General features: G+C 48.2%; 1 pseudogene; it reads right to left on the bottom strand.

The window, feature by feature from the left end:
- Positions 1 to 278: 278 nt before the first annotated feature.
- On the bottom strand, positions 279 to 396 carry LOC126459596 (5S ribosomal RNA; annotated as a pseudogene).
- Between the last annotated feature and the right edge of the window lie 4318 nt (positions 397 to 4714).

Raw genomic sequence — 4714 nt, 5'->3', positions numbered from 1 at the left:
GGGGTAGACACAATTAAAACAAAGGCGTGTTTGCTTGCGGCGGAATCTTCTCACGAAATTTCAACCACCAACTCTCTCCCCCGAGTGCGAAAATATTTTGTTAACGCTGACCTACGTAGAGTGTAGCGATCATCATAATAAAAAACGCACTCCGTCGTCAGACCACGAGTGGCACACCGCCCTCCCGGTCGTTATGATGGTATTCTTGACCGAAGCCGCTGCTATTCGGTCCAGTAGCTCCTCAATTGGCATCCCGAGGCCGAGTGCACCCCGAAAAATGGCAACAGCGCATGGCGTCCTGTATGGTCACCCAGCCAAGTGCCGACCACGCCCTACAGCGCTTGACTTCGGTGATCACACGGGAACCGGTGTATCCACTGCGGCAAAGCCGTTGCCCGATCATCATAATAAAATAAGGGAAATAGAACCTCGCACGGGAAGATATAGGCGTTCATTCCTCCCCCCCCCCCCCCCCCCTGCGCGCTGTTCCAGACTGGAATAATAGAGAATCACTGTGAAGGTTGTTCAGTTAACATTCTGCCAGGCAGTTAAGTGTGATTTGCAGAGTATGCATGTAGAGGAAGATGCGGATGAAGAAAAAATCGGATAGCGTCACGTCTGGCGAACTTGGGGGCCAAGAATGCACAATAGTGTCTCGGGGTCTCGTGTGCCCTATCCAGCGTTAAGGCAGAACCTGTTGTACAATGAAACCGTCGGAATCGTCCTGAAGTTGTGGAAAAGCCAATTCTGCAGCATTTGAGGATAGCTGATTCCAGTCACTGTGTTTTGTTCAAAAAAGAAGGGACCGTACACTTTTTCACAAGAAATGGCACAAAAAACGTCCACTTTAGGCGAATCTCTTTCGTTTCCAATAATGTCGTAAGGGTTTGGGAGTCCTCACAGGCGCACGTTACAATCAATGTAGTTTCATCACTGAATATCAAGCGTGGTAAAAATGTGAAAATATGTTGCTCGAGCCGCCTCTGCTGGACACTTAGACCATTCGTAATAGCGTAGCTAAACCTTCACTATTTTGTGACTATATTGCAATTCATCCCATGTTTGTAGTATTTTTTTTATCAATAAAAATATGGACTTTCGAAATTAGGTCATTGTTTTTGAAACACGCTGTATTATACAGTTGCGAACTACACTACTGGTCATTAAAATTGTTGCACCAAGAAGAAATGCAGATGATAAATGGGTGCATTGAACAAATATATTATACTAGAACTGACATGTGATTACATTATCACGCAATTTGGGTGCATAGATAATCAGAAATCAGTACCCAGAACAACCACCTCTGGCCGTAATAACGGCCTTGACACGCCTGGGCATTGAGTCAAACAGAGCTTGGATGGCGTGTACAGGTGCAGCTGCCCATGCAGCTTCAACACGATACCACAGTTCATCAACAGTAGTGACTGGCGTATTGTGACGAGCCAGTTGCTCGGCCACCATTGACCAGGCGTTTTCAATTGGTGAGAGATCTGGAGAATGTGCTGTCCAGGGCAGCAGTCGAGTATTTTCTGTATCCAGAAAGGCCCGTACAGGACCTGCAACATGCGGTCGTGCATTATCCTGCTGAAATGTAGGGTTTCGCAGGGATCGAATGAATCGTAGAGCCACGGGTCGTAACACATCTTAAATGTAACGTCCACTCTTCAAAGTGCCGTCAATGCGAACTAGAGGTGACCGAGACGTGTAACCAATGGCACCCCATACCACCACGCCGGGTGATACGTCAGTTTGGCGGAGACGAATACACGCTTCCAACGTGCGTTCGCCGCGATGACGCCAAACACGCATGCGACCATGATGAAGCTCTAAACAGAACCTGGATTCATCCGAAAAAATTACGCTTTGTCATTCGTGCACCCAGGTTCGTCGTTGAGTGCACCATCGCAGGCGCTCCTGTGTGTGATGCAGCGTCAAGGGTAACCGCAGAAATGGTCTCCTAGCTGATAGTCCATGCTGCTGCAAACGTCGTCGAACTGTTCGTGCAGATGGTTGTTGTCTTGCAGACGTCCCCATCTGTCGACTCAGGGATCGACACGTGGCTGCACGATCCGTTACAGCCATGCGGATAAGATGCCTGTCGACTGCTAGTGATACGAGGCCGTTGGGATCCAGCACGGTGTTCCGTATTACCCTCCTGAACCCACCGGTTCCATATTCTGCTAACAGTCATTGGATCTCGTCCAACGCGAGCAGCAATGTCGCTATACGATAAACCGCAATCGCGATAGACTACAATTTGACCTTTATCAAAGTCTGAAACGTGGTGGTATGCATTTCTCCTCCTTACACAAGGCATCACAACAACGTTTCAGCGGGCAACGCCGGTCAACTGTTGTTTGTGTATGAGAAATCGGTCAGAAACTTTCCTCAACTCGTTGTAGGTGTCGCCACCGGCACCAACCTTGTGTGAATGCTCTGAAATTACATATCACAGCATCTTCTTCCTGTCGGTTAAATTTCGCGTCTGTAGCACGTCATCTTCGTGGTGTAGCAATTTTAATGGCCAGCAGTGTCCCATCCCTAAGCAGAATGGCTCAGTAGACCCTCTTTATATACGGTAGTGCCCTGTCTTTTTTGAGTCCCTTGGATCTTTCTGCCGAGCGAGAAATTCGCGATAAATGCAAGCTAAGTCGGCAATACTTGTCTAATAGCGTATCGAGAGGACATCCTACGGCAATAGTTCCACATAGTGGACATTATGATATTTTGTAGCACCACTCGTAGTTCTGTAGCTGATCCAGGAAGCTTACTAGAGGTCATCTCAGGTTTCCGACGTTGTAAGGTGTGAGTCAAAAGACGATAGCGGTTTTAATGAGGCGCAGCGGCGAGCCGCCACAACGGCAGCAGAGCGTCGCCGCTCGCAATATCCGGGCCGCCGCGCCCGGCCGCACACGTTACCGGAACGCCATTACGCCGCAGCGAGCACCGACCGCGGTGCTTTATTGCTGCGGAGATGATTCCCATAAAAACCCACTGGCTGCGGAACGGCGTGCAGCTCTTTCGTGCGAGTTGACGACATCGTAACGTGACCCGATGAGCATTACGTGGTTAACGGCTGGCCAAAGAGAATATTCCCGCAGAGTCGCGCTTAAAATTACGCCACCAGCGCGGACGGGTCCGACTGCTTCGTGGAAGGGACTTGCATGTAGTTAACTGCTCGTCCCGGTAGCAGAGGAGGCGGGCTGGATGGCGCCGACACCGTTGTAAAATGGTTCAAATGGCTCTGAGCACTATGGGGCTTAACAGCGGAGGTCATCAGTCCCCTAGAACTTAGAACTACTTAAACCTAACTAACCTAAGGACAGCACACACATCCATACACGAGGCAGGATTCGAACCTGCGACCGTAGTGGTCGCGCGGTTCCAGACTGAAGCTCATAGAACCGCCCGGCCACTCCGGCCGGCCGACACCGCTGTAATCCCACCTCAGTCGACCTGATGGTCGAAAGAACATCGATCCCTAGACCTAGGACTGCGAGTGTAAAATTGTGACGAAAAAGGTGCGACATTTTAGGCGAAAAAGCTATAAGAAAGGTGTTAGTAGCAAACTTAAAAACAGTTATTATGGACTGCATCTACAGCAAGTTCCATTTGACCATAGCAAACAACTTTTCGTGCAGAAGCAAAATAAAAAAAGAAATGTATGAAGCAAATTATATTTAGCTGCAAACGAAGCGATAAGACTTGCAAACAACGCTCGCCATAAATATGCTGTAGCCACAATGGTGAAGATCACCGGAACTTTCGATCACTTTGGTAGTCAGCAATTTTTGACCGCTTGAGGGATTTGAACTGACCACGAGCTTTATTCGATTGTTTTAAGAACTCTTGTCAAAATATAGAAGCAACTTCTGTCGTGCCAAAGAGAGATATGGCATTCCTGGAGGCTGAAAATCACCCCTACAGGGACCAATATGGGTTCCGAACACAACGATCCTGTGAAACCCAGCTCTCTCTGTTCGCCCACGAGACTCAGAAAGCAGTGGATAGAGGCGCCCAGGTAGATGCCCTGTTCCTTGACTTCCGGAAGGCATTCGGTACAATTCCGCACTGCCGCCCAATGAACAAAATTTGAGCGTATGGAATATCCAACCAACTATGTGATTGAGCTGAAGAGTTTCTAGCAAACAAAACACGGTATGTCGTTGTGAACGGACAGAAGTATTCAGATGTAAAAGTAACTTCGGGCGTGCAACAGGGAAGTGCTACAGGACCATTAATTTTCACGATATATATATATAAATGACCTAGTAGATAAAATCGAAAGTTCCATGAACATTTTCGTGGATGCTGCTGTTGTATACAGAGAAGACGGGATGGCAGAAAATTGTAGTGAAATGCAGGAAGACCTACAGAGAATCACCGCTTGGTGCAGGGAGTGGGAATTGACTTCCAACATTAGCAACTTTGATGTATTGCGAATACGTAGATAGAAAAGAGCTTTCTTGTGAAGATAATATTAGAGAGATTCGAGCCCATATGGAGCTTACTTACCGCAAGCTATTCGCGACTGGAACGGGAAAAGGAGGGGGGGGGGGGAATACAGTGGTGCACAAAGTATCCCCTGACACACACCGCAAGACGGCATACCGGGTACAGGTGTAGACGCAAATCCTTATAAATGAAATTTCAAAAAGCTGCCCACAGGGATCCATAAGTGGCCCTGTTTCCTTGAGCCGGAGGAACACAA

Source organism: Schistocerca serialis, chromosome 2 (assembly GCF_023864345.2).
Source record: "Schistocerca serialis cubense isolate TAMUIC-IGC-003099 chromosome 2, iqSchSeri2.2, whole genome shotgun sequence".
Taxonomy (NCBI): domain Eukaryota; kingdom Metazoa; phylum Arthropoda; class Insecta; order Orthoptera; family Acrididae; genus Schistocerca; species Schistocerca serialis.
Note: the sequence above shows the minus strand (reverse complement) of the source record. Positions and strands in the feature narration are given on the sequence as shown.